This window comes from Palaemon carinicauda, chromosome 10, assembly GCF_036898095.1.
Source record: "Palaemon carinicauda isolate YSFRI2023 chromosome 10, ASM3689809v2, whole genome shotgun sequence".
Lineage (NCBI taxonomy): Eukaryota > Metazoa > Arthropoda > Malacostraca > Decapoda > Palaemonidae > Palaemon > Palaemon carinicauda.
Window position 1 is genome coordinate 154,796,474 of NC_090734.1, and position 10,752 is coordinate 154,807,225.

The following is a 10,752-nucleotide window of genomic DNA, read 5'->3' on the forward strand; positions in this document are numbered from 1 at the left end:
AATGTTGATAAAGGAAATTTTTAAACGTCTACTTCAGATAAAGATAAAGTATTTCATAAGTGCAATGGAACTAAAAAATGTTGATAAAGGGATTTTTAAACGTAAAAAAAATTATAAAGGGATTTTTAAACGTTGTAAAAAATGATAAAGGAAATTTTTAAACGTCTACTTTAGAGAAAGATGAAGTATTCCATAAGTGCAATGGAACTGGAAAAATGATAAAGGGAGTTTCAAACATCATAAAAATATTGATTAAGGAAATTTTTAAACATCATAAAAATATTGATTAAGGAAATTTTTAAACATCATAAAAATATTGATAAAGGACATTTTTAAACATCATAAAAATATTGATAAAGGAAATTTTTAAACGTCTACTTTAGAAAAAGACAAAGTAATCCATAAGTGCAATGGAACTAAAGACAATTTTGATAAAGGAAATTTTTAAACGTAAAAAATTTGATAATGGAAATTTCTAAACGTAAAAGAAAATTAATAAAAGTATTTTTAAAAGTCTACTTTAGTGAAAAATAAAGTATTCCGCAATTGCAATGGAACTAAAAAAAAAAGTGTTGGAAGAAAACTGCCACCTTTGTTGGCGAAATTATACGCGAAGGAAAAGAGACTGTTTTTCAAACCATTCATTTCGGCTCCACAGTGCCAACACTTGAAGTTAATCCGGCACAAACTCATTGTGCCAGCAATATCCTTCTACTCGAAAAGGTTGACGCAACAAACATTTCTCAGTGACGCACAAAATTAATATTTTTTTTATAGCTTTCTTGACGTTTTTGGTTTTAAAGAAAGAGCTACGGCTTTGTCAAAAAATAGATACAGTTTCCTGTGTTAAGTCTGTCAGTGCATTTCGCTCAAAGTTTTTACACACACAAAGATATATATATATACACACATATATATATATATATATATATATATATATATATATATATATATATATATATATAAGTTTGTGTGCTTAATTAAGGCCCTTATTAATTCGGTTAATTTGAACATATTCGAATTATCTAGGTTTTTTTTCAAACGCATTTACATATATACATTGAAATTGTACCTAAAATAATATACTATATATATATATATATATATATATATATATATATATATATATATATATATATGAAAAACACCAAAAAGAGGACACAAAACACAACAGAGGAATCATTTTCCAATTGCTAAGTGGACCTATTTGATATTATTATTATTATTATTATTATTATTATTATTATTATCATTGCTAGCTAAGCTACAACCCTAGTTGCAAAAGCAAGATGCTATAAGTCCAAGGGCTCCAACAGGGAAAAATATGTAGACGTGATCACTCTTGTGGAGTACAGTTAAAAGGTTGTGTGTTCGTATGTGTGTTGCTTGGTTAGATGGATTTAGTTGGGAGGAGGTTATGTTTCCCCCCTTGTTTGTGTGTTTGTTTGTTTGTGAACAACTTCCTGGCCTCAATTTGACTCATAGAGTAGTGAAAATTTCAGGGTTTAATTGCTATGTTGAGACGTGGAAGGGATTCAATTTACTAGGTCATAGGTCAAAGGTCAAGGTTGATTAATTGCTATGTTGAGACGTGGAAGGGATTCAATTTACTAGGTCATAGGTCAAAGGTCAAGGTTGATTCATTGCTATGTTGAGACGTGGAAGGGATTCAATTTACTAGGTCAAAGGTCAAAGGTCAAGGTTGATTCATTGCTATGTTGAGACGTGGAAGGGATTCAATTTACTAGGTCAAAGGTCAAAGGTCAAGGTTGATTCATTGCTATGTTGAGACGTGGAAGGGATTCAATTTACTAGGTCATAGGTCAAAGGTCAAGGTTGATTCATTGCTATGTTGAGACGTGGAAGGGATTCAATTTACTAGGTCATAGGTCAAAGGTCAAGGTTGATTCATTGCTATGTTGAGACGTGGAAGGGATTCAATTTACTAGGTCATAGGTCAAAGGTCAAGGTTGATTCATTGCTATGTTGAGACGTGGAAGGGATTCAATTTACTAGGTCATAGGTCAAAGGTCAAGGTTGATTCATTGCTATGTTGAGACGTGGAAGGGATTCAATTTACTAGGTCATAGGTCAAAGGTCAAGGTTGATTCATTGCAATGTTGAGACGTGGAAGGGATTCAATTTACTAGGTCAAAGGTCAAAGGTCAAGGTTGATTCATTGCTATGTTGAGACGTGGAAGGGATTCAATTTACTAGGTCAAAGGTCAAGGTTGTTTAATTGATATGTTGAGACGTGGAAGGGATTCCATTTTGAAAGTCCTAGGTCAAAGGTCAAGGTTGATTAACTGTTATGTTGAGACGTGGAAGGGATTCAATTTACTAGGTCATAGGTCAAAGGTCAAGGTTGATTAATTGTTATGTTGAGACGTGGAAGGGATTCAATTTTGAAAGTCCTAGGTCAAAGGTCAAGGTCAAGGTCGAGAAAAAGGTCGACCGAATTGACCCTAACCTTAAACCCACATGTTCGCAAATGGTTGTCACACACAGTTGAAATACGCCTGATGTCTAAATTGATTCTGGGAAAGGCAAGCCGTTTCGAGAAATAAGGCTGCCGTGGCGGAGGTCTGCACTCTGAGAGTGCTTTTTCTAGTTACTGGATATTTCGTGAGAGTATTTTTTAGAGTTTTTTTGTGGTACAAAATAGATTTTTGTACCACAAAATAGAAGTTTTGTGGAACAAAATAGATTTTTAGTGGAACAAAATTTTTTGTAGAACAAAATAGATTTTTAGTGGAACAAAATAGATTTTTAGTGGAACAAAATTTTTTGTAGAACAAAATAGATTTTTAGTGGAACAAAATAGATTTTAGTGGAACAAAATAGATTTTTTAGTGGAACAAAATAGATTTTTTAGTGGAACAAAATACATTTTTTTGTGGAACAAAATACATTTTTTTGTGGAACAACAGATTTTTGTAGAACAAAAGAAATTTTTTGTGGAACAAAATAGCTTTTTGTGAAATGGAACAAGGAGAGAAAAATAACTGAAGAGTTGAGCTTTATGTGCCAATAAAGAAAGAGGATGATAATAATAATAATAATAATAATAATAATAATAATCATCATCATCTCCTACGCCTATTGACGCAAAGGGCCTCGGTTAGATTTCGCCAGTCGTCTCTATCTTGAGCTTTTAAATCAACACTTCTCCATTCATCATCTCCTACTTCGCGCTTCATAATAATAATAATAATAATAATAATAATAATAATAACAATAATAATAACTACGAACTCAAAATATTCCTTGCTACAAAAATAAAGCAAAACTACATTCTTTTATAAATCACTGTAGATTGTAGTATAGATTGCATTAATAGACTTGGAATATAAAGCCTAGCGCCAGGGTCCGTGAGCCCATTCAGCATTCAAATTCAACTAGGGTAATAACCTAAGAGTTTGTAGGGAACAAAGTAATGCAGTTTACCCTTATACATTATTCATACATTCCATTTCATTCATTCAAATTATTGAGATAAAATGCAGAACGATATAAGCCCAGGGAGACATTCTACATGAATGAATGTGTTTATATGAATGTGCTTCTGTATGAACATTCAAAGTATGTAAAAACGTATGTTCTTTTCTTTTTAAAATGTACGTGAGTAGCACCCCACTTTTAAAGGCCGCTCATGAATGGCAGAGGCAAGGGACAGTGACATTGCCCTATCAAGCAGGACAATGTCCTAGAGACTGAACATTTATGATCAGCGCCCAAGTCCCGCTTTCTCTACCCAAGCTAGGACCAAGGAGGGCCAGGCAATGGCTGCTGATATCTAAACAGATAGACCTATAGGCTCCCCCAAAACCCCCATCTTTAGCTCCCAAGCTAGGACCAAGGAGGGCCAAGCAATGGCTGCTGATGACTAAGCAGATAGACCTATAGGCTCCCCCAAACACCCCATCTTTAGCTCTCAAGGATGGTGAGGTTACAGCGACCAAAGGAACTAACGAATTTGAGCGGGACTCGAACCCCAGTCTGGCGATCACCAGTCAGGGACGTTACCACATCGACCACCACAACCCTTTCATGCGATTATAATTCGACATTTCTTTTACCTCCGCCAACGAAGTTTGGAAGGAGGTTATATATGTTTTACCCAGCAGTTTGTGTGTTTGTAATTTGTGTGTGTTTGTTTGTGAACACCTTCCTGGCCGCAATTTTAATCGTAGAGTAATGAAACTTGCAGGGATTAACCGTTATGTAAAAAGCTAGAAATGATGAAATTTCGGAAGGTCAAGGTCAAAGGTCGAGGCCACGGTCAAGCAAAAAAAAAAGTCAAATTCATTCAAATTATGATAATAGTTATTGGTATAACTTGCAACTTGCCGCAGGCCGTACGACACTGGTGTGAACGACAATGGGTCCCAATGAGGCAAATTTCACCAATTTTTTTTTTTTAATTAAAACACCAGAATGACATATCTTAAGGTTTAAACGTTGCTCGTGAATAGCAGACGCAAGGGGCTGGACAATGCCCTAGAGACTGACAATTTATACATAAGAGCTCAAGCCCCCTCTCCATAGGACCAGGGTGGGCCAGGCTATGGCTACCGGTGACTCAGCAGGTACACCTCCCATCCTTAGCTCACAGGGATGGTGAGGTTGCAGACACTACAAGAAACTAAAGACCTTGAGCGGGTCTCGAACTCCAGCCCAGCATAATACCAGGCACGGCCGTTTATATGTCTTTGAGCTGCTTTTGATGTGAAAACTATTTAATTGGTGTTAAAACTACACTACACGATCTCTGAACTGCTGACCATGAATAATGTGACGTCAAAGTTATTCGGTAAAACTTAACTTCAATCTGTATTAATTTCGTCTTCGTCATACGAACGAATTTTTATCTTTTTCCTCAAACGTTTTAAACATTGTACAAGACAAAGTCAAACCTCAAACTTCAACTTACTATACGTTTTTTTGTCTAACTTAAGTTCACTCTAACTTTAAGTTGTTTTACAGTCGTTTGAGTTATATTATATTAGTTCATTATGATGGATACGTTTTCAAGATATTGAAAATCTATTGAAAATAGTTTTTTTTTTTTTTGAAAATTCGATATCAAGTGCCATTATTTTATATTTACATTGATTTAAAGTCACGAGTGTTAGTGATAATATATATATATATATATATATATATATATATATATATATATATATATATATATATCTTTAAATTGATATTTGGAAAAATCTTTCGACAACGAATGTCATTCACGTTGTGGAAAGAATTTTCTAAATATCAATTTAAAGGAATATATATATATATATATATATATATATATATATATATATATATATATAATTGATATTTGGAAAATTCTTTCAACAACGAACGTCAGCCAAAATCAAATTCAGGACCGTGGAAGTTCGGGCGATGTTGACCAGCAAACAATGCGCCTTTAGACTTGAAATAAAAGGGATTGCGAACCCTATATCCCGAGTTCCCTCGGTCAAGATCAAAAAAGATTTTGAAGAATTTAAAGTTTGTTGCAAAAGTCCGGATTTCGGGTGAAATACAGCAAAAAAATATGATCTTTTTTGTTTTTCTTTTACCAGATCGAGTCTCTCTGCGTTCAGTTGTGTTGTTGGAATAACGGAAAACGGCTCGTGAGTAAAAAGACTTCAGATTGAGAGAATTTCTTTTAAAATACCATTGGTGTGTCTTTAAATTCAAGTTTTAGTTTTAATGTCCTATTGTAAAAATAATGACTGTTCAGTATAAACAATTGCTTTAAATTATTTATAAAAAATCACAAGTTTTGCCTCGTATGCAATCTGTTTAATTTGGGTGTGTGTTTTGGCGGGAATCAGAGAGAACGCGTCCCTTTAAATGACAGTTGCGGCCAATGCAGCGGATAAACTTATAATTAATTACTTTTTACCGCGTCAAATTGCATTGTTCGGGTAATATACATCCTACATCAATAAATTACTTCTCAAGTCTGTATTAGAAACAGCTATTTGCAGCAGGCTCCCAATAGTGCCTTCAGGAAGTGATAATGAACTTTGGCAAAAGGAAGCCATTATACGCTAAATGTCGAAGTATTAAGAATGGATAAAATATCGGACGCTTGGTTATATAAATGACCAGATGAGAAACTAATGCCAAGGAATTAGTTATATTTATGTGCATGAGTATAAACCTAACAGAAATTTCTAATATAAAAGACATGAGTACCAAAACTAGAAAACAATAGACTTTAAAACACGAAAACAGTATTTTCCTCCGGAGTCACGCGTGCTAATGTTTATATATGTGAGTTATTCCAAGTCACAGTGTTTTTTTCTGCTTTGTCGTTTTTAGAGTTAGGCCAAGAGTGTGTGTGTGTGGTGTGTGTTTATACATATCGTATATTTTTCCAGCGTCTTTCTACAACCGTTTCTTACTCTGTTGGGTGTTGTATTTTATCCTGTGTGGTGGAAAGAAACCCACTAAATAGAGGTGTTGTTGTGTTTTGTTTTGTTAATGGTTTGCCATCGAGATCAAAACATTGAGATTGAGGATTATAATTGGTGGGCATTAACCTTCGCGATTTTTATTGGACTGGAATTGGTATCCATTAACTTTCGCCAGATTTACTAAAGGATTGAAATTTGGTCTCCAGTAACATTCGCGATTTTTATTGGATTGGAATTGGTGCTTATAAACTTTCGCGAGATTTATTGAAGGATTGAAATTTGGTCGCCATTAACTTTCGCGAGATTTACTGAATGGATTGAAATTTGGTCTCCATTAAGTTTCGAGATTTTTATTGAATTGAAATTGGAGTGCATTAACTTTCGCGGTTTTTACTGGATTGGAATTGGTGTGCATTAACTTTCGCGGTTTTTACTGGATTGGAATTGGTGTCCATTAACTTTCGCGGTTTTTACTGGATTGGAATTGGTGTCCATTAACTTTCGCGGTTTTTACTGGATTGGAATTGGTGTCCATTAACTTTCGCGGTTTTTACTGGATTGGAATTGGTGTCCATTAACTTTCGCGGTTTTTACTGGATTGGAATTGGTGTCCATTAACTTTCGCGGTTTTTACTGGATTGGAATTGGTGTCCATTAACTTTCGCGGTTTTTACTGGATTGGAATTGGTGTCCATTAACTTTCGCGGTTTTTACTGGATTGGAATTGGTGTCTATTAACTTTCGCGGTTTTTAATGGAGGATTGAAATTAGGTCTCCATTACCTTTCGCGATTTTTACAAGTAAATTACGTAATAAGGAAAGAAAAAAAATTTCAAACACTAAAATGAAGAACAATTGGTTAAAACAAAAGATAAACACTCACCAATATATGAATTATCCAAAATGAACCGTTTTGATCCCAGTAATAACTTGCCAATTACGTAAAAATTCTTTGACGAAGATTATATCGAAGTTTGAAACATAAAAAATTAAATCTTATATTGATTTTTTTTAAAATACTAATAATGCCACCGACTTAAAGAATTAATTCTAGGACAATATAGATGTTACTATAGATTATATATATATATATATATATATATATACACTCTTTAAACTCAATGGCAAACCATTCTTCACCAATAAATACTCTCAGTTAATTGTGATACGAATTTGTAAGTATTTTATAAGTAATTAACCTGTGTGATAGTAACTTAGTTCGCACAGTGTGTATTTAACGAATTAAAAATATGACCCAATTCTGAGTTTCTTTTAAAAAAGACCCCGATAATATTAAAGCTGTTTTGAGACGATGCTGAATTTAATAAAAAATGTATTGATTTATTTATTATAGAACTTTTTATAATTCTTAAATTGGTTTGATTTAGGGATTAGAATGGATAGTAATAAATTGATTTGAGAGAGAGAGAGAGAGAGAGAGAGAGAGAGAGAGAGAGAGAGAGAGAATAAAGTAACGAAAGGGTAAGTGAATAATATGAGAACTATGAGAGAAAAAAATAAAGAAAAGACGAATAAGGGAACTATGAGAGAGAGAGAGAGAGAGAGAGAGAGAGAGAGAGAATAAAGTAACGAAAGGGTAAGTGAATAATATGAGAACTATGAGAGAAAAAAATAAAGAAAAGACGAATAAGGGAACTATGAGAGAGAGAGAGAGAGAGAGAGAGAGAGAGAGGGAGAGAGAGAGAGAATAAAGTAACGAAAGGGTAAGTGAATAATATGAGAACTATGAGAGAAAAAAATAAAGAAAAGACGAATAAGGGAACTATGAGAGAGAGAGAGAGAGAGAGAGAGAGAGAGAGAGAATAAAGTAACGAAAGGGTAAGTGAATAATATGAGAACTATGAGAGAAAAAAATAAAGAAAAGACGAATAAGGGAACTATGAGAGAGAGAGAGAGAGAGAGAGAGAGAGAGAGAGAGAGAATAAAGTAACGAAAGGGTAAGTGAATAATATGAGAACTATGAGAGAAAAAAATAAAGAAAAGACGAATAAGGGAACTATGATAGAGAGAGAGAGAGAGAGAGAGAGAGAGAGAGAGAATAAAGTAACGAAAAGATAAGTGAATAATATGAGAACTATGAGAGAAAAAAATAAAGAAAAGACGAATAAGGGAACTATGAGAGAGAGAGAGAGAGAGAGAGAGAGAGAGAGAGAGAATAAAGTAACGGAAAGGTAAGTGAATAATATGAGAAGTATGAGAGAAAAAAATAAAGAAAAGACGAATAATAAGGGAACCATGAGAGAGAGAGAGAGAGAGAGAGAGAGAGAGAGAGAGAATAAAGTAACGAAAAGGTAAGTGAATAATATGAGAACTATGAGAGAAAAAATAAAGAAAAGACGAATAAGGGAACTATGAGAGAGAGAGAGAGAGAGAGAGAGAGAGAGAGAGAGAATAAAGTAACGGAAAGGTAAGTGAATAATATGAGAAGTATGAGTGAAAAAAATAAAGAAAAGACGAATAATAAGGGAACCATGAGAGAGCCTTACCTTACCTTATTGCCTTATTTTTTGTTTGGGTTCCCCCAGGTCCCTCAGTGTGAGGCACCTCGTATATCCACCAGAGAGTTGCTAATACATCTTCCGGTGTATTTTGCATCTTCCAGTCTTGGATGGTCTGGGATGCATCTTAGGTATTTATCGAGCTGATTTTTAAACGCATCTACGCTCACTCCTGATATGTTTCTTAGATGAGCTGGCAGCACATTAAATAGTCGCTGCATTATCGATGCTGGTGCGTAGTGGATTAATGTCCTGTGCGCCTTTCTCAGTTTACCTAGAATGCTTTTTGGCACTATTAATCTACCTCGTCTTGCTCTTTCTGATACTTTAAGCTCCATGATGTTTTCAGCAATTCCTTCTATTTGCTTCCATGCTTGTATTATCATGTAGCGTTCTCTTCTCCTTTCTAGACTGTATAGTTTTAAAAATTGCAGTCTTTCCCAGTAATCAAGGTCCTTAACTTCTTCTATTCTAGCAGTATAGGACCTTTGTACACTCTCTATTTGCGCAATATCCTTTGGTAGTGTGGGTACCATATCACATTGCAGTACTCGAGTGTACTACGCACATAAGTTTTGTAGAGCATAATCATGTGTTCAGCTTTTCTTGTTTTAAAGTGTCTGAATAACATTCCCATTTTTGCTTTACATTTAGCCAACAGTGTTGCTATTTGGTCGTTGCATAACATATTCCTATTTAATATTACACCAAGGTCTTTAATTGCTTCCTTGTTTGTGATTGTCTCATTATTAGGTCCCTTGTATGCATACACCATTCCTTCTCTGTTTCCATAATTTATTGATTCGAATTTATCGGAGTTAAATACCATCCTATTTATCTCCGCCCATTCATATATTTTGTTTAGATCTCTTTGTAGTGAGTTCCTATCTTCATCACAAGTAATTTCTCTACTTATTCTTGTGTCATCGGCGAAACTTCTCACAACGGAGTTTTCAACATCACAGTCTATGTCTGAGATCATAATAACAAATAGCAGTGCAGCTAATACCGTACCTTGGGGCACAACAGATATTACCTGAGCTTCATCTGATTTCTCGTCATTTGCAACCACTATCTGTTTTCTGTTTTGCAGGAATTCTTTTACCCATTTTCCTATCTTTCCCACAATATTATGCTTTCTCATTTTTTTCTCCAATATGTTATGGTCTACCTTGTCAAAGGCTTTTGCAAAATCTAGATAGATCACATCTGTGTCTTTTTCATTTATCATATTATTGTATATGTTTTCATAGTGAGCTATCAGTTGGGTCTGTGTACTTTTTCCAGGTACGAAACCGTGTTGACCCATATTAAACAAATTATTTTTGACCAAATGGTTCATTATTTTCTTTTTTATTACCCTCTCATACACTTTCATAATATGTGATGTTAGACTAACAGGTCTATAATTGCTTGCCTCTAGTCTTGATCCACTTTTGAAGATAGGGGTTATATAAGCTAATTTATGTTTAACATATATCTCGCTCATATCTATACTCTGTCTTAGCAGTATTGCAAGTGGCTTCGCGATAGTGTTTGCAGTTTTTTTTAACAAAATCGCTGGAACTCCATCTGGTCCGGCTGCCGATCCATTTTTAATTTCGTTTATAGCCGTGACAATATCTGCTTCATTAATATCTATATCCGTTAGATATTCAACATTTCTTCTCTCATTTCTGTTTCATTATTCTCATTCGCAATTCTTGGCGTGAACTCACTCTTATATTTTTCTGCTAATATGTTGCATATTTCTTTTTTTTCATTCGTTAGCCGTCCTTCAATTCTTAGAGGGCCTATTTCTATTC